We start from the raw sequence: 20,891 nt of genomic DNA, 5'->3' as shown, positions 1-20,891 counted from the left end.
GCTTATCTTTTTGATAACAGCCATTCTAACAGATATGAGGTGGTATCTCATTGTGGTTTTGACCTACATTTCCCTTATGACTAGTGATATTAAAAATCTTTTCATGTGCTTGTTGACCATCTGTATATCTTCTAAATTAAGTTTTATCTTAACCTGTCTAACAGATATGAGGTGGTATCTCATTGTGGTTTTGACCTACATTTCCCTTATGACTAGTGATATTAAAAATCTTTTCATGTGCTTGTTGACCATCTGTATATCTTCTAAATTAAGTTTTATCTTAACCTGTTTGACCTAATTATTCTTTAAAAAATCTTAATGTAAGAAATCACTGTCCCAGATCTTTTCACCTTTGTAAATACTTAAAATAAATAACCTAGTTTTTAAATCATAAACTCAAAGTTGGTTAAGTTCTCAGTAAGACATTAGAAAAATAAAAGCAAAATTCTCACTTCCTAGAGTGTTCAAAGGTTGAAACAAATTTCTAAAAACTAAAAAGAAACTAAAAAGAAGCAATTTTTCAAAAAAGGATTTTAAAAGTCATAAAGTAATACTGCTACTTTTCAGCAATTTTGAAGATATAGAAAACAGGGGGGAAATATCTATAAGCCTACCACATCCAGCATAATGGTATATTTTGGTATATCTCCTTCCTGTTTTATTTCATAAGATATTTTTATATAGATGCAATTATAGTACATATATAATTGTATCCTGCTTTTCTTTTTATGGTTGTATAAAAAGATGTACTTTTCAAGGTTTAAAACTGAAATATAACAAGCTCTCCTAAAAGCATACATTCATATCCACTGTACAATGCAAATTTCCATTTTATACTAAAGCTTTTTAAAAAGCAAGAAGACAGATTTCTCAGGTTTTCAAATCACATTCCCAAATTATACATTCATTGGGTAAAACTGCATTCACATGGTTATTAAATGTAACTGCTATTCTTCAAATTACCATTTAAAACACATAAAAGTATTAACTCTGCAATAAATTAACCCTCAAGCCCAACAATATCATTTAGAAATGAAGTTATTACTAAGATAAAAAATTATCACCAGCTCTTCCCGGTCTTCCTGAACAATTTAGCTGAGAGTCATGAAGTGGAACAGAGTGAGGCAGGCCTCCCTGCCTGATGCTCCGGAGCCACGATGGCAGGACAGGTCACCAAAGCACTAGAGCAGGAGTAGGAAAAGCATCTGCGCGGCAGGGCTGTGAATGTGGGCTGCCAGGACTCCCAAAGGGTAAAGGGGCGACTCCACAAAGGGGCAGCCTCTGCGAAATGCCAGTGATGGAGCAGAACAAGGGGCTACCAGCCTGATGGGTGGCATGGTGTGGGCCGTCAGAGTCAGAGCAGGGTGAAGAGAGGACCCTTGTGGGAAGGGGCAGCTAGTCAAAAGTGCTGACAAGTAGACTTTCAACCCTTCACCTGGGTGTCTACATGTAATATAGAAACTGCTCAATTACATAGGACATCCTGATTAACTACTACACAAGTATTAAAAGAATAAGGTAGAGAAAAAAAGAAAAAGAAAAAAGAAAAAAAAAAAGAAGAAGAAAAGAAAAAAAGAAAAAAAAAAGAATAAAGTAGAGATTTGTGTGCAGATATGGAAAGATATCCTCAAAACAGTGGGGAAAAACATTTCTCAATTATGGTTCCTTTTCTATAGAACTTAAAAAAGGATACACATATATCTATATATACCCACTCACACACATACCTTGCAATATGTGAGTTTGGATGTTACACAGCTGACCTCTACCCTGTGGAGTCCCCTTTTCTAAAATGGGGGTGGGTGAGATAGACCTTTTATCTTCCTCAAAGTGGAGGAAGAAGGTGGTTAGGAAGTGATCATTCTATGATCATCTGGATATTCTCACTTCTGTATGTGGCTGATTGTGTCAACAGAAGTTCCATTATCTTCACATTGGTGCTTTTTACACAATCAGACCGTATTTTTAAAAATATTGTTTTTGATTATCCTTGTAATAACATGACTCAATGTTTTACAGGACTGAATTTTATAAATCCTGCTTATTGAATTAAAGTGGATATGGAAGAAACTGACAACAGTGGGACCAGTGACAAGAACTTGGGAGTAGGGGAGAAAGTTTTTTATTTTTCATTTTATAGCTTTTCTCAATGTTTGACCTTTTTTTTTTTTAAACTAGGGTTATGTATTTCTTGTTGTTGTTTTTAATTTTAAAACAGGACCTATCTGAATGGTCAAATAAACTGCATTCTAGATATACCTTTATACATATACATATGTATACACACACATGAGGAGATTTAGAATACGGCACAATTTAAAATAACTTCTATTTCCAGGAGGGGACTTAAATGTATTATGAGAAATCCATCAGTGCAGTTCAGTTCAGTTGGCTCAGTTGTGTCCAACTCTTTGCGACCCCATGGACAGCAGCATGCCAGGCCTCCCTGTCCATCACCAACTCCCGGAGTTTACCCAAACTCAGGTCCATTGAGTCGGTGATACCATCCAACCATCTCATCCTTTGTAGTCCCCTTCTTTTCCTGCCTTCAATCTTTCCCAGCATCAGGGTCTTTTCAAATAACTCAGCTCTTCGCATCAGGTGGCCAAAGTATTGGAGTTTCAGCTTCAGCATCAGTCCTTCCAATGAACACTCAGGACCGATCTCCTTTAGGATGGACTGGCTGGATCTCCTTGCTATCCAAGGGACTCTCAAGAGTCTTCTCCAACACCACAGTTCAAAAGCATCAACTCTTTGGTGTTCAGCTTTCTTTATAGTCCAACTCTCACATCCATATATGACTACTGGAAAAACCATAGCCTTAACTAGACAGACCTCTGTCGGCAAAGTAACGTCTCTGCTCTTTAATATGCTGTCTAGGTTGGTCATAACGTTCCTTCCAAGGAGTAAGCATCTTTTAATTTCATGGCTGCAGTCACCATATGCAGTGGTTTTGCAGCCCCCCAAAAATAAAGTCAGCCACTGTTTCACTGTTTCTCCATCTATCTGCCATGAAATGATGGGACTGGATGCCATGATCTTAGTTTTCTGAACGTTGAGCTTTAAGCCAACTTTTTCCACTCCTCTTTCACTTTCATCAAGAGGCTCTTTAGTTCCTCTTCACTTTCTGCCATAAAGGTGGTATCATCTGTATATCTGAGGTCACTGATATTTCGCCTGGCAATCTTGATTCCAGCTTGTGCTTCTTCCAACTCAGTGTTTCTCATGATGTACCATGGATATAAGTTAAATAAGCAGGGTGACAATACACAGCCTTGACGTACTCCTTTTCCTATTTGGAACCAGTCTGTTGTCCCATGCCCAGTTCTAACTGTTGCTTCCTGACCTGCATACAGATTTCTCGGGGCAAGTCAGGTGGTCTGGTATTCCCATCTCTTGAAGAATTTTCCAGTTTGTTGTGATCCTCACAGTCAAAGGCTTTGGCATAGTCAATAAAGCAGAAATGGATGTTTTTCTGGAACTCTCTTGGTTTTTTGATGATCCAGCGGATGTTGGCAATTTGATCTCTGGTTCCTCTGTCCTTTCTAAATCCAGCTTGAACATCTGGAAGTTCACAGTTCACGTACTGTTGAAGCCTAGCTTGGAGAATTTTGAGCATTACTTTACTAGCGTGTGAGACGAGTGTAATTGTGTGGCAGTTTGAGCATTCTTTGGCATTGCCTTTCTTTGGGATTGGAATGAAAACTGACCTTTTCCAGTCCTGTGGCCACTGCTGAGTTTTCCAAATTTGCTGGCATATTGAGTGCAGCACTTTCACAGCATCATCTTTCAGGATTTGAAATAGCTCAACTGGAATTCCATCACCTCCACTAGCTTTGTTTGTAGTGATGCTTCTTAAGGCCCACGTGACTTCACATTCCAGGATGTCTGGCTCTAGGTGAGTGATCACACCATCATGATTATCTGGGTCGTGAAGATCTGAAGACCTTTTTTGTACAGTTCTTCTGTGTATTTTTGCCACCTCTTCTTAATATCTTCTGCTTCTGTTAGATCCATACCATTTCTGTCCTTTATTGAGCCCATCTTTGCATGAAATGTTTCCTTGATAGCTGTAATTTTCTTGAAGAGATCTCTAATGAAATATTATGAAGTCATAACATGTTCATAGTAAAAGAAGAATGTTATAAAACATTGTATAGCATAAGTTAATTAAAAATTCCCTGGCAGTCCAGTGGTTTGAACTCCACACTTTCAATGAAGAGGGTTTGGGTTCAATTCCGGGTGGGGGAACTAAGATCCCACAAGCCATGTGTTATGGCCAAAAAAAGAAACTCTATGTATAAATAAATAAAATTTAAAAGTAAATATGTACATATACCAAAATGTTAACAGTGATTATCTCTGGGTATTAGAACTATGGCTGCATTTTCTTTTGGCTTGTCTAATTTTAAAAAATAAATATAAATTACTCATATAGCACTTGTTCTGTTCTGAACACCCACTTCATAAAAGACATTGTGGGAAATACAATAGAAAGAACAATAGTTAAGTTTTTAAAAATAAATTCATTTCTTACCATATCATGTCACAAATCCTTTATTACTAAATAATTATATATATTTTACTTTTAAAATGACTTTCACAGATCACTATGCTCTGTTAAGAGTTAGGCTTTATAAACTCCAAAAACATTACTAATCCAAAACAGGTCAGTTCTAGAACATTCAGGGTCAGACCTCTTCTATCATAGATAGTCATTTAAGTCATAAAAATAGATAACAGAAAGGAGAAAAATACATGGGGTATGTGGAGTCATGGGAGCCAAAGGAAGAAAACCTTTCAAACAGAAAAGAAAGGTCAACAGTGGCTGATGTGCCATCAGAAGTTAAATAAGGTAAAGACTTGAGTGTTTCCTGGTCCTTAGGACATTGGCAAGAGCAGGTTCAGTGGCATGGAAGAGACTGAAGGAAGAGCACAGTGAACTGAGAAGCTGATGGGAAAGAACAAATGGAAACAGCACCTGTAGAAAACCCTTTCAAAGAGTTCAACCAGGTAGGCAAGTGGACATCAGAGTAGTAGCTAGACAGGAACATGGGGTCCAGGGAAGTTTGTTTTTTTTTTAAGAAAGAAAATACCTTTCTTAAAATGCTTGTTTAAACATTGGTGGGAAGGAGTTGGTAGAAAAGAGAGAAGAAATAAAGGTAGAGAGCAAACCCCAAACGGGAGAGAAGGCTCAGACCTCCAAACGAAACCAGAGGAATCAGCATCTGACAGGAAGAGGGACAGCTCTTCCACTGGGACAGAAGGTAATTAGGAAAGAAAGGTAAGGATGCAGGTACATTTACAAGTTTGGGGTCTGTATGCTTATTAACATGCCCCCTAATGGATTCTATTTTCTCTTTGAAATAATAATGTCCAATTATTTGCTGAGAATAAAGTGAGAGAAAAGTCAAAGGGTTAAGGAAAGTAAAGAAAGTTAAAAATAGACATCTTGGGAAAAAAATACCAAGAAGACATACAGTTACTTACATATACATTACATAAGCAGAGAGTTTTTAAAAGGCAAAGAATTAGCGACTAAACCTTTGAGGACATTAAACATTATTAGGGACCACAGATGAAAAGAAAAGGGAGAATCAGATAAGGAGTGGAAAAAAGAGCAATGAGTGGTAACAGAACGAGGAAAATATGAATCATGGATAATCATTAAAGGAAAAGGTCCTACAAAGAAAAGAAAGTTAAGGAGAATAAAGACTAAGAAAGCGTCCTTGTATCTGGTAACAGGACATTAAATAAATGCCAAAAGGGCAGTGAGGACAGATAACAGCTAAAGTTTAGGGAGAAAATTAGGGAGAAAAGGGATCAAGTATGAACACAACATTTATTGTAAAGTCAATGAGAAGAGTAAGGTCAAAAAAGAGAAGCAATTTTAAATACAGCGCTTTTATATGTGGAATCTGGAAAAAACAGTACAGACAACCCTACTTCCAGGGCAGAAACAGAGATGCAGACATAGAGAAATGGACACGTGGACACAAGAGGGGGGCGGGGAGGCTGGAGTGAACTGGGAGATTAGGATTGACAGACATACACTACCATGTGTAAGACAGATAGTGGGAACCTCCTGGATAGCACAGGGAGCTCAGCTCAGAGCTCTGTGATGACCTACATGAGCAGGATGGGGTGGGGATGGGAGGGAGGTCCCTGAGAGAGGGGATATACATATACGTATAGCTGATTCATTTCACTCTACAGCAGAAAATAATACAACATTGTAAAGCAATTATATTCCAATAAAAATAAATAAATATAATGCTTTAAAGTTGGGGGGGAGGGAAACTATGTATTTTAAAACTGTAGCAAACAATTAATGAAGGATATAATAAATACAAGGAAGAGGGAAGGGAAAGTTAAGTCACATGGAAGAAAGAGGTGTCAGGAGTTTGAGAAAGATGACCGCTCTTATGGAACTGGAAAAAAGATAAGGTTTGTGTATGCTTAAGACCCAAACCAGGCTTCCCTGGTAGCTCAGCTGGTAAAGAATCCACCTGCAATACAGGAGACCTAGGATCAATCCTGGGTTGGGAAGATCCCCTGGAGAAGTGCATGACAACCCAGTCTAGTATTCTTGCCTGGAGAATCTCCATGGACAGAGGAGCCTGGTAAGCTACAGTCCGTGGGGTCGCAAAGAGTTGGACATGACTGAGCGACTAAGCACAGCACAGCACAGCACAAGACCCAAGCCAAATTAGTTAAGGTTGTATTATATGACTTTAATCTATAAAAATTACAACAACCATATTAAGATTTAGAGAAAAAGCCCATCTACTTGAGGATAAAAGTTTTAAGAGCTGCTCAACAACGAGCTCGGTAATTAATAGATTAATGGTAGTATAATCAATTGAAGTTGGAAACATGATTCACAGAGGGTCTGGCCTACATGACTGTTCGTCTGTCTCCCAAACCTGGGCACAAGAGTGAACAAAGCAAACTGGAGTCAAAGACAGGAAAACCAGCAATTAATCCAGCAGGTGGAATACCTTGCTTCTTGGTGTGCAAAGAAGTAAGTTATCACCATGGGTTATCACCAAAACCCATGATAAGAAATACATCTGAGTCACAATACACGCACACACACAACTGAAACAGAAGTTTCACGAAACAATTAACCTTATTACACATGATAAAGTAAAACATAAAGTTAACATCAAGTATTATTTATTATTTAAATACATTTAAAATTCCAAAATTAATACACAATATAAACATTAAAATTAGAAAAGTCTATGTAATGCAGTGAGTGACCTTTCCTGTTCATAAACTAATTCCAGTCTGGAAAACACAAGGACCATGTTACATACTTAACAGGTTCACAATAGAGTCTTGTACTCTTGCTTGAAATTGGGTCAGGGTTGAAAACCCTAGATGAAACAATAAGTTGTTGTGAAAGGTAAAAAATAGTACTGAACTTAATTCTACTTAGTAACGGAAATTCTTTGGTCTTAATACAATATGATGGTCAGCAGTATCATTCATAATCATTTCAGAGTACATTAAGAACTAAGCTGTAAGAATTCATTTTCTCTTTGGAATACACACTGAACTCAATCATTGATGCAGGGCAAATGGATCTTACAGCCAAATGTTTTTCTTCAACGTTTTAAACTTCCCCTGAGGAAAATAGTAGTTAAAAGTCTGGAGATGAGAGAAAATTTTATAATATCTCTACATTTTATTCTGTCCAAGTTTTCTTCAGTGATGATGCTCTCTTTCAGATGTAGCAGCATGTTTGAAAGAGTAAAACCGCAGGGGTATTACCTGCAGAAACAATGTTTTGGAACCCTGAGATACAGAGCTTCCAATTTAGTTCACTCGGTTGCGAAAAGTATCAGCTAAATATGCAATTTTGTTATCCAAAAATATTGGAAAACATCTTCCAAATGAGAATGTCTTTCAACTAGAAAAATTCTAGATCCATACAATCTGCTTAGCTCTTTATCTCTTAACAGCTATCAAACTCTGCTGTGACACAGTGAATGGGTACACTTAGCTCTGAATAATACATTTTAAAATCTTGGCTACTCATCAAGTCTCCTTTACAACAATGAATAACGTGCAGTGTTTTTCAATATATCCAAGAGATTCGGAGGGTTTTCAGCATATACCAAAGCTCTGTATACATAAAACAGTGATTTCAGAGAGGACTCTTAAGTACTTAGAACAAACGAGATAGAACGAAGAGTCTAGCAATGACCTGAGCAGCGTGCTCACTCATGATCAGTCTACTGCTTTTGCCTCAAGCTTCAAGGAGACCAGTAGAACAGCTGCCCTGGACATTCAGAAGAAAGTAGGAGGATGCCTGCACTGCCAGTCGTGCTGCTGTGACTGTCATCCCTATGTCCATCTCTGTCTCTGTCTATCACTGTCTCTGTCTCTCCCTTCCTCGCTCTGCTTGAGTGTTGGAAGGGTACTTTGAGGAAATAACAAAACATAAGTGTGGATCTTTGGGGGTGGGAGAAAGCACTATTATCAGTAGCTTCAAACAATGTTTAAAATAACTCCTCTATGTTTTCTAACCGTATCTGCAATTCTACTACTTTAGTTCAGTTCAGTCACTCAGCTGTGTCTGACTTTGCGACCCCATGGACTGCATGCAGCACACCAGGCTTTCCTGTCCATCACCAACCGACAGAGCATCAAAATCATGTCCAAGTCAGATGCCATCCAACCATCTCATCCTCTGTCGTCCCCTTCTCCTCCTGCCCTCAATCTTTCCTAGCATCAGGGTCTTTACCAGTGAGTTAGTTCTTCGCATCAGGTGGCCAAAGTATTAGAGCTTTAACTTCAGCATCAGTCCTTCCAATGAATATTCAGGACTGATTTCCTTTAGGATGGACTGGTTGGATCTCCTTGCAGTCCAAGGGACTCTCAAGAGTCTTCTCCAACACCACAGTTCAAAAGCATCAATTCTTTGGCGCTCAGCTTTCTTTATAGTCCAACTCTCATCTTCATACATGACTATTGGAAAAACCACAACATTGATTAGATGGACCTTTGTTGACAAAGTAATGTCTCTGCCTTTTAAAATGCTGTCTAGGTTGGTCATAGCTTTCTTCCAAGGAGCAAGCATCTTTTAATTTCATGTCTGCAGTCACCACCTGCAGTGATTTTGCAGCCCAAGAAGATAAAGTCTGTTGCTGTTTCAACTGTTTGCCCAACTATTTGACATGAAGTGATGGGACTGGATGCCATGATCTTAGTTTTTTGAATGCTGAGTTTTAAGTCAGCTTTTTCACTCTCCTCTTTCACTTTCATCAAGAGGTTCTTTAGTTCTTCTTCCATTCTACCATAAGGGTGGTGTCATCTGCGTATTTGAGGTTATTGATATTTCTCCTGGCAATCTTGATTCCAGCTTGCACTTCATCCAGCTGAGCATTTCACATGATGTACTATGCATATAAGTTAAATAAGCAGAGTGACAATATGCAGCTTTGACGCACTCCTTTCCCTATTTGGAACCAGTCTGTTGCTCCATGTTCTGTTCTGTTGCTTCTTGACCTGCATACAGATTTCTCAGGAGGCAGGTAAGGTGGTCTGATACTCCCAACTCTTGAAGAATTTTCCACAGTTTGTTGTGATTCACAAAGTCAAAGGCTTTGGCATAGTCAAAGGCAGAAGTAGATGTTTTTCTGGAACTCTCTTGCTTTTTTGATGATCCAGTGGATGTTGGCAATTTGATCTCTGGTTCCTCTGCCCTCTCTAAATCCAGCTTGAACATCTGTAAGTTCACAGTTCACGTACTGTTGAAGCCTAGCTTGAAGAATTTTGAGCATTACTTTGCTAGTGTGTGAGATGAGTACAATTGTGCGGTAGTTTGAACATTCTTTGGCATTGCCTTTCTTTGGGATTGGAATGAAAACTGACCTTTTCCAGTCCTGTGGCTACTGCTGAGTTTTCCAAATTTGCTGGCATATTGAGTGCAGCACTTTCACAGCATCATCTTTTAGGATATTAAATAGCTCAACTGGAATTCCATCACCTCCACTAGCTTTATTCTTAGTGATGTTTCCTAAGGCCCACTTGACTCACATTCCAGGATGTCTGGTTCTAGGTGAGTGATCACACCATCGTGGTTATTTGGGTCATGAAGATCTTTTTTGTATAGTTCTGTGTAGTCTTGCCACCTCTTCTTAATATCTTCTGCTTCTGTTAGGTCCATACCATTTCTGTTCTTTATTGTGCCTATCTCTGCATTAAATGTTCCCGTGGTATCTCTAATTTTCTTGAAGAGACCTCTAGTCTTTCCCATTCTATTGTTTTCCTCTATTTCTTTACATTGATCACTAAGGAAGGCTTTCGTATCTCTCCTTGATATTCTTTGGAACTCTGCATTCACATGGGTATATCTTTCCTTTTCTCCTTTGCCTTTTGCTTCTCTTCTTTTCTCAGCTATTTGTAAGGGCTCCTCAGACAACCCTTTTGCCTTTTTGCATTTCTTTTTCTTGGGTATGGTTTTGATCACAGCCTTCTGTACAATGTTACAAACCTCTGTCCATAGTTCTTCAGGCACTCTGTCTACCAGATCTTATCCGTTGAATCTATTTGTCACTTCCACTGCATAATCGTAAGGGATTTGATTTAGGTCATACCTGAATGGTCTAATGGTTTTCCCTATTTTCTTCAATTTAAGTCTGAATTTGGCAATAAGGAGTTAATGATCTGAGCCACAGTTGGCTCCCGGTCTTGTTTTTGCTGACTGTATAGAGCTTCTCCATCTTTGGCTGCAAAGAATATAGTCAATCTGATTTTGGTATTGACCATCTGGTGATGTCCATATGTAGAGTTTTCTCTTGTGTTGTTGGCAGAGGGTGTTTGCTATGACCAGTGCGTTCTCTTAGCAAAACTTGGCTAGCCTTTGCCCTGCTTCATTCTGTACTCCAAGGCCAAGTTTGCCTGCTATTCCAGGTATCTCTTGACTTCCTACTTTTGCATTCCAGTCCCCTAAAATGAAAAGACGTCTTTTTTGGGCGTTAGTTCTAGAAGGTCTTGTAGGTCTTCATAGAACCGTTCAACTTCAGCTTCTTTGGCGTTAGTGGTTGGAGCATAGATTTGGATTACTGTAATATTGAATGGTTTGCCTTGGAAACAAACAGAGATCATTCTGTCGTTTTTGAGATTCTACTACTTAAAAGTATTTAAAAGATAATATTATATTAGAAACTTACAATAGAGATCACATCAATTTGGATTGTAAAGTCTATATCAGATTTTAGCCACCTTATAAGCACTGTTGAAATGTCCCATAATGATAGAACAGAGATGTGTCAATACGAAAAGGTGCAATTTTTTATTTTCCACTGACTAAACACCAAACATTATACATGTAACATCCATGCATTATTTTTCATCCATGCATTTTAAACAAAAACTTTTTCCAATAAATATGTAGCCCTTTTTCTCTATGCCACTGATAATGCAACTAAATAAAACAATGAAATAAATAAAAAGGAAATTGACATAGTTTTATATTCTTTTCTTTCTTTGAAAATATCTGAAAAGGCCTCCTGAAAAGTCCAGAATGCTGCTTCCAAAAATCTGTTCAATGTTAAAGATCGTAACTTTCATTTGCAACATTAACACAAATACATGGAGTCATTTTCATGAGGTTTTGCACATTTGATACACCCATCTTAAAAATTATCTTCATGAAAGAGAAGATCTTCATGTAAGATATCTTACACTTTTTCTTGAGTCACCCTTTCCTCAACATTTTTGTACTTCCAGATGCAGCAAGCCTCTGTATTTTCTCACTTCATGCTTTCTTTCTTCTCCTAATAATTAGACAGTACATTTAGAGGGCAAATTGGTCTAATTTCTTTCTGAACAACCATTATCACTGAACTCAAAAACATCACACTTGAAGAACGTATTTAAAGTTAATAAATAAAATTTAAGAGTCTCACCATTTTTACCAACAGCAAAGAAAATCCTGCTACATTCTGCTTGACCTTTAATTACATTAATATAAATTAACTGTGCAATAACCATTGCATTACAATCATCACCAAACTGACCATCACTCTAATTCACATAATATTGCTCTTTTGTTCCATGGTACCCCTTATAGTTTAAGTAGGTAGCAGGGAAAAGATGATTTGCAGTAAATATTGTTGAAAAGCAGCCTGTGTCATTTCCTCCCAGCAGGCTCTAATAGCATCAGCCTTAATAGACTTTTATTTAATCAGAGTATCAAAGAATACAGATAAATATTTAAATATAAAATTATGCTTCATATTGCTAAGTAACCAACTCAAAAATATCCTAGACAGCTGGACTGTTTTGTTTTTTCACTCTAATGGAGAAAAAGAGAGAGAGAAAGAAAAAAAGAAAACGTCTTTTAAGTAGCACCAAGAAAAAAATCTCACCCTCCTCAAAACAGTCCTCTAACATTAACATCCACACAAGAAAAAAAAAAATCGCAAATATGTCACTTTTATGAATTTAAACTTCGAAGTAAAACTAATAATTGTCCCCCATGTCCTCTGTTATAAACATTTATCTCTGCTATGAAAACCATGAACGTCAGAAATCTAACTTAAAGAAATACAGGAGAGCATAAATAAAATATATAACTGATATAAATGGATTAATACTGCCTAAGTGGAATGTTAAAATTATACTTTCAGGTTGCTAACCAGGAATCTAAGATTTATAAGCAAAAAAATATCATAAATTTCCTCCTCAAAAACATGAGGTGCAAAAGAAACATCTCAGATGCCAAATGTGGAAAAGTCAGTCCTTTGAACTTCTTTATCTTATCTCACCATTATTTTTAATTCTTCAATCTTATAATCTCTTTAATGTCCCTGAAGCGAAGAAAAATTTCATGTTTCCTTTTTCTTAGGAGAAAAATTATTCATGCAGCTTTAAGAGGAAAAAGACAAGAGATTCCATCTTGTCCAATCCTCTGGGAACCAGTATAGGACACTTCCAATTTTCGTCTTTTATTCCACCCAGCTTTCAATGTCCTCGCTTTCACTGAGGAAAAAGATTGCCATTTTACTGGCTTAATAAGGAGTACTGAATACATAAAAACATTTTCAAACGTATTTTTGATTCTGACAGTGTACAAGCTTCCAGGGGCAGTGACTGCAGTGTGATGCTCATGATGCTGGGCAGGGCTGCAGCTCCCAGCAGGACATAAGATCCACAGGATCATAAGGCTGGAAATCCAATACACTCACAACCTTTCTGTATATACTGTCATTCTGTTTTTCATATACAGTACAGTATTCAATAAATTACATGAAATAATAAATGTATCATAAAATAGGTCTTGTGTTAGATGATTTTGCCTAATTTGGGGTTAAAGTAGGAGTTCTGAGCACATTTAAGATAGACAGTAAAGAATCTGCCTGCAATGTGGGAGACCCGGGCTTGATACCTGCGTCGGGAAGATCCCCTGGAGAAGGGAATGGCAACCCACTTCAGTATTCTTACCTGGAGAATTCCGTGGACAGAGGGGCCTGGCAGGCTACAGTCCATGGGATTGCAAAGAGTCAGACACGACTGAGCGACTAACACTGAACTGAACTGAAGCTAAGTTACAATGTTTGGTAGGTTAGATGTACTAAATGTATTTTCAACTTACGATATTTTTACCATATCATAAGTTTATCAGAACATAACCCCCCAGTAAGTTCAGGAAGATCTGATAAAAGCCCATTTTAAAATAAAATGTTAATATCTCATGTCGTTTATTGACTACTGAAAATTCAGAGAATGGTTGTATGGGTACTAAATGGTTATACGTGTATCAGTTGGTTGTCCTTCTGATTGTGTGGCTGACTAGGAGCTGACTTCCTGCCTCTGCCCAGCATTAGGAGAGAGTATCACATGGTATATTACTAGCCCAGGAAAAGATCAAAATTCCAAGTATAGTTTCTATTGAATATGCACCAGTTTTGCACCATCCTAAAGTTGAAATAACAGAAGTGGAACCAACTGAAACTGGGGTCCATCTATATAACCATAGAATTACAAAGTACAGAAGATGAAAAATAATTCTATAATAAAGAGGATCTACCTTCTTGACTACGCCAAAGCCTTCGACTGTGTGGATCACAATAAACTGTGGAAAATTCTGAAAGAGATGGGAATACCAGACCACCTGACCTTCCTCTCGAGAAACCTGTATTCAGGTCAGGAAGCAACAGCTAGAACTGAACATGGAACAACAGACTGGATCCAAATAGTAAAAGGAGTACGTCAAGGCTGTATATTGTCACCCTGCTTATTTACCTTATAAGCAGAGTACATCATGAGAAACGCTGGGCTGGAAGAAGCACAAGCTGGAATAGAGATTGCCAGGAGAAATAACAATAACCTCAGATATGCAGATGGCACTACCCTTATGGCAGAAAGTGAAGAGGAACTAAAAAGCCTCTTGATGAAAGTGAAAGAGGAGAGTGAAAAAGTTGGCTTAAAGCTCAACATTCAGAAAACTAAGATCATGGCATCTGGTCCCATCACCTCATGGGAAAGAGATGGGGAGACAGCGGAAACAGAGGCTGACTTTAGTTTTTTGGGCTCCAAAGTCACTGCAGATGGTGACTGCAGCCATGAAATTAAAAGACGCTTACTCCTTGGAAGGAAAGTTATGACCAACCTAGATAGCATATTAAAAAGCAGAGACATTACTTTGCCAACAAAGGTCTGTCTAGTCAAGGCTATGGTTTTTCCAGTGGTCATGTATGGATGTGAGAGGTGGACTGTGAAGAAAGCTGAGCACCGAAAAATTGATGCTTTTGAACTATAGTGTTGGAGAAGACTATTGAGAGTCCCTTGGACTGCAAGGAGATCCAACCAGTCCGTCCTAAAGGAGATCAGTCCTGGGTGTTCGTTGGAAGGACTGATGCTGAAGCTGAAACTCCAGTACTTTGGCCACCTCATGCGAAGAGCTGACTCATTGGAAAAGACCCTGATGCTGGGAGGGATTGGGGTCAGGAGGAGAAGGGGACAAGAGAGGATGAGATGGCTGGATGGCATCACCAACTCGATGGGCATGGGTTTGGGTAGACTCCAGGAGTTGGTGATGGACAGGGAGGCCTGGCGTGCTGTGATTCATGGAGTTGCAAAGAGTCAGACACGACTGAGCAACTGAACTGAACTGAACTTTCTTGACTGGCTGTGAATTTGCTTTTTTTTTTTTTTTTTACAAAGAGATACTCCAATAATAGTTTGGGCAAAACACTTTGGGAATAAATGAATGACTGTCAAGTGAAATTTTAAAAGAACAGGATTCATTTGGATGTAAAAACTATTTAATCTTCAAATAAAACCCATTTAATTGTTTTATAGTCATTATTAATAAGACGATAAGTATAAATGAATAAATAATCCCTTCCATTCATACAAAGCAAAATTCTTTGTGTCCCCGCCCTGCAGCCCCTGCCCCAGAGCAATTTCATCTGCTCTTAGGGCTTCAATTCCCACTCTGGCTAACTCCTAAATCTGAATCCCCAATCTCAGCCTCCCCTCTGGGCTCTGGATCCTCTCTTGCCATCTCCATCTGATGCTCCATAGACACTTCAAACTCATCATGTTCATATCTTAAACAATCAACTTCCCCCTCCCATTAAAAATTAAATCAAGCTCTTCTATCCAGTTTCCCAAGCTGAGACACTAAGTTTTTACTTTTCTGTTGACCTTCAATGCCAATCACTTTTTAAATTCTACATTTGTAAATGTAAATTCTACATTTTTATCATCTGTCCTCTCCTTTTCATCCCTATTACTATTTTCCTGCTTAGCTCTTATCCTCTCTTATCTGGGCTATTTCAATAGCACCAGCTTTCTAATTTATCTCTCTATCTTTTGCCTATCCATCCAATCCAGCATCTACATCATACCACCACCATGTTATCTTTCCTAATTACATAAAGTTCCTCACTGGCTTGCCATTGTCTTTAGAATCAAGTCCAAAGTCCTCAACATGATACAAAGGCCCTTCACCAAATGAAGACTCTATTTCTCTGAGTCATAACTTTTTATATGCCTAATCTGTATGTTGTTTTATAGTATATCCTATACTTCAAAGTATTAAAACCACCTTTAACACCATATTCTATAGTGAAAGATTATGTCAAACAGGAAAAAAACTTTATTTCAAACAAAAGGTACTGAAATCCCATACCTAACCTAATTTCTAGAAATTTCAGCAATCCTAACATGACTGGCAACCAAGCTCTGCAACCTTTTTATTTTTTCCAGTTTATTTACAGGCACCATCTTTTTTAGCCCAATCCCTCATCTCTATACACTCCGATGTTTAATGACAATGTGGACTACAACACATTCCTGAAACATACCATATACTTCCGCCTAATATTCCTGGATTGCATCCATATCTTCTGTTCCCTTCCCCAACTCAGCAAACTCCTATTCATCCCTCAAAGCCAAATTCAAATATGGTATCATCTCACTAATCCTCCTCTGATCATATATAGAATTATCTTCCCTCATCAATGGTCCAATCAAACTCTTAACTTTATCTCTGTTATGGGCTTCCCTGCTAGCTCAGCTGGTAAAGAATCCATCTGCAATGCAGGAGACCCCGGTTCAATTTCTGGGTCAGAAAGATCCCCTGGAGAAGGGATAGGCTACCCACTCCAGTATTCTGGGGCTTCCCTGGTGGCTCAGACAATAAATAATCTGCCTGCAATGCGGGAGACCTGGGCTTGATTCCTGGTTTGGGAATCCTTGGGTTGGGATCCCCTGGAAGAGGGCATGGCAACCCACTCCAGTATTCTTGCCTGGAGAATTCCATGGACAGAGGAGCCTGGCGGGCCACAGTCCATGGGGTCACAAAGAATGGGACACGACTGCGCAACTAAGCACAGCCCGGCATGTATCTCTGTTAGAACTCTTATTACCCTGAAACTGTAGGGACTTACTTACATGTCTGGTTATAAGCATATCGAAGTCAGGGAAACATTTTCTTGACTCTAACATTTAACTTATCCTCTGCAAAAAGACATTTTAAACTACTTATTGAAAAATAATCACCTCTCATAGTATTAAGATAATGCCATAATTGCAGTAATTGAGTGACTGAGAGAGCTCAAAAACAAAAAGAATCTCACGTCATTCACCAGGAAAAAAATTTTTCATATATATATAAAGCATAATTAAGTTGAAGCTTGGATATGCCTTCATCTATACTTTGTAATACTAGTTTCTCTCTCTCTTTCCTTCTTTTTGAAGAAGTTCTTCACAGAACTTTCTTTTAAGTACTCCTTGGATTTCATTTGTATCTCACTCACAGAATTCTAAACTCAGTATAGTGAAAGGGCAAAGATCAGGATTTTTGGAGTCCAACTGTCTGGTTTGAATCCTACCTAGCTCTGGCACCTAGGCTGTTTGATATGGGAAAGTCATTCAGCCTTTCTATGTTGCTCAAAGAGGACATCATAGTAATAACACCCCTCAAGGTGGTTCTAAGGATTCAATAAGCTGATACATGTAAGAATTTAGAACACTGCCTAGCCCAAAGCACATCCCAATAAATGCTAGTTGATGTTATCGTTATCATCAGTTTTTAAAAAACTTTCTCTGTACTTACGCTAGCCTATGGGGCTTCAGTCCATGGGGTCGCTAAGAGTCGGACACGACTGAAGCGACTTAGCAGCAGCAGCAGCATGGAATAAAATGTAATCTCCTAGATGGAAGGAATTAAATCCTGCCCATACAAGAATTGTTAGTCTCTCAGTTGGGTCCAGTTCTTTGTGACCCCATTTCTGTAGCCTGCCAGGCTCCTCTGTTCATGGAATTATCCAGACAAGAATACTGGAGTGGGTAGCCATTCCCTTCTCAAGGGAGAAGAGATTGACTTCCTGACTCAGGGATTGAACCCAGGTCTCCTGCATTTCAGGCAGATTCTTTATTGTCTGTTGATCTTGGCAGACTGAAGCCTTATACTCACGTTATTTACTGAGCACCTAATACATTCCAATGCACAGTTTTAGCACTTATATTAATGTATAGGTGGCTTCTCTGGTGACTCAGATGTTGTTGTTTAGTTCGTAAATCCTGTCCCAACTCTTCTGTAACCCCATGAACTGTAGCCCACCAGGCTCCTCTGTCAATGGGATTTCCCAGGCAAGAATACTGGAGTGAGTTTCCATTTCCTTCTCCAGGGGTTCTTCCCAACCCAGGGATCGAACCCACGTCTCCTGAACTGGCAGGCATATTCTTTACCACTGAGCCACCAGGGAAGCTGCCCATACCGGAACTTAAGTGCTAAAACTGTGCCTTAGAATATATTAATGCTTAATAAATAATGTGAATTTAAGATTTCAGCCTGCCAAGACCAACAAATTAGAAATCACAGCAAACCTTATATATGGAGTACATGCTTGAAACTGGTGTTTCAAAACATTCATCTTGCACTGAACTGTTGATACATGTAAAACTGTTAAAGCAAAACAAAAATTATATTCACTAGAAACTTTCCCTCTACTTCTCCATTTAATTTGGAGATCGTTTTAGATCACCCAGTGATCTAAAATTCTTGTCTATAATGTAAGACTAACTACAGATCATTTAAAATAAAATTTCCAGGGTTTCCCTGGTGGCTCAGTGGTAAAGAATCTTCCTGACAATGCAGAAGGCATGGGTTCGATCCTTGATCCAGGAGGATCCCACATGCCATGGAGCAACAAAGCCCATGTGTCACAACTATTAAGCCTGTGCTCTAGAGTCTCAGAGCTGCAACCGTGGAGCACATGTGCCACAACTACTGAAGCCCATGCAATCTAGAGCTGGTCCTCCACAACAAGAGAAGCCACCAAAAGGAGAAGCCCAGGCACTGAAACTAGAGAGTAACCCACACTTGCTGCAACTAGAGAAAAGCCTGTGCAGCAGGGAAGACCGGGCACAGTCACCAAAAAATTAAGAAACTATTTTAATAATAAAATATAATTTCCAGTTTTAGAAAACTGCCTATTGTCACATCAGAAAAATTAATATTCTTCCTTTATATCCTCATTAAAAAAAAATCTATCAACACACACACACAAACTAATGAAAAGCCAAGGGACACAATTACTACATTTCCTGGTTTCTGCCTGGGAAATGACTTCAGAACACGCCTACATTTATCCCTAGTCAAAGTGTCCTGGTTACAAACTGTTATTCCTTTTTTCATTTCCAGTCTTCCTCCAAAACTCTTCACACATTCACAAATGCACAGAAAAGAATGCAAATGTCTATAATAAAAGCTGTACCAAAAAATGCAGCTACATATTAATATATTTTGTTTTGGGAGACTTAAATCTTACAAAAGCTATTATCAGTCTTGATTTGAAGCAATACTCCTAGCTTACTTTACCAGGTAACTTAAACTACAACTATTTACCCAAAGCAAAGACACAGATTAACTGCTACCAAACTTCTTGGTAAATGATTCAGTAACAGTGTAGTGTACCATTCTAGAAAAATTCATTAATCAATGAAAAATGGACCACACTTCCAACAATGGTGATTTGTAAAACATGAGCTTAAACAATGTACACAGTAAACGGAGATGTACGACTTTATCTAAAACACCGTAGGTGAACCACTAGCTTTAGGGTAAAGGTTTACAAAGAGCCTACTACGTGCCTGGCGCTTAATAGTTGTTTTACAGAATATACGATACCTAACATTTATAGGACACTCTCACTCATCTCATTTGACCCTAAGAATACCGCCTGGCAAAAGCATCCCGATTTTACAGCTAAGGAAACGAGGCCCAGAAAAGTCGACTTTAACCGAGGTATCACATCTGGTACGTGGGTCCTGGCCGAAACTCCCGCCCCTGACTCATATTCTGATCATCTTCTGTCATACTATAATAGTTAGAAACTCTTAGATGTTCCACTGTCAGATTTTTTTAATCAAAATCCTACTTGACGATTTTACTGTGCTCGTCAGCTTCTGTTAAGGCTCCAAACACAAGAAAGCAAAAATGTTTGAAAAACCCACCGTCTCAGCCTGTCGCGGCTTAATACCGACGAAAGCCCCGCGTTTCCTCCTGAATGCCGGGAGCTCCCTGCCTCTCCCCCAGGACCGCCGAGCGCCCCCGAGCGCCACCCGGACGACGGTCCCCGCGCCCCGAGGTGAGCGGCGAGGAGACCCTCAGTCAGGCTCCATCACAGCCGCCTCCGCCGACCAGCGGGCTCCCAAATCAGCTGGGCGCGGGGCCGCACGCTCGTGAGTCCCTCCAGGCCGGAGAGGTGCCGATACGGCCGCCAGCCCGCTCCCGCTCTGCGGCAGGACGGTTCCCGACGCCCCAAGGCCCGGCTCCCAAAGTGCGACACCCTCCGCTGCGAGGGGCCGAAGCCCCTGCCTCACAACCCGCCCCAGGTCACCGCGCTCTTACCTGCGCTGGGCCTCGAGTCCGCCTCCGCCTCTGGGCTGCGGGGCTTAATCCTCTCAGCCTAGGCGCCAGGTCGGCTGAGTTCCACTTGGGGTGGGCTCTGTCCCGCCCCCGCAGACCCGGCCGCAGGCCCCGCCCCGGCCCGGCCCAGCCCTGTTCTTATTGGCTCATGTTCCGACCCCTCACCTTTGGGCCCGCCCTTGGACCCGCCCCCGGCACCGCCCGAGGACCTTCCTGCGGGGAACCGCCCCGGCTCGAGTCCTGTGTGGGGGCCAGAACCTTGCCCAGGAGCCTGGGCGCCTAGAGGCTGCGGCAGGCAAGCGGCAGGCACGGCTGTCGTCCGGCCGAGGCCTCTAGACAAAGCTCCTTAGTTGTCACCGTGCCTGCCGTCCAACAGGCTCCACGGCGATGGACAAGAACTTTACATAATGTTGACTCTTCACAGCTACCCGTGAGACAAACCCTAATCAAGAAATTCAAATGGCACCTCACTCAAGGAAACCGTACAACT

The 20,891-nt window shown here is 39.8% G+C and overlaps 1 protein-coding gene across 2 annotated transcripts in view; it reads right to left on the bottom strand.

Annotated features, from left to right (window-relative positions):
• DENND2C (DENN domain containing 2C) overlaps positions 1 to 20,517 on the bottom strand; it is an 87,820-nt gene extending 67,303 nt beyond the window's left edge. For both annotated transcript variants that reach the window (XM_061121084.1, XM_061121085.1), the window contains exon 1: positions 20,384 to 20,517. The gene's annotated coding sequence lies outside the window, so the exon portion shown is untranslated. The remainder of the gene's footprint in view (positions 1 to 20,383) is intronic.
• Positions 20,518 to 20,891: the final 374 nt, after the last annotated feature.

Source organism: Dama dama, chromosome 20 (genome assembly GCF_033118175.1).
Source record: "Dama dama isolate Ldn47 chromosome 20, ASM3311817v1, whole genome shotgun sequence".
NCBI lineage: Eukaryota > Metazoa > Chordata > Mammalia > Artiodactyla > Cervidae > Dama > Dama dama.
This window is presented reverse-complemented; position numbering and strand designations above follow the sequence as displayed.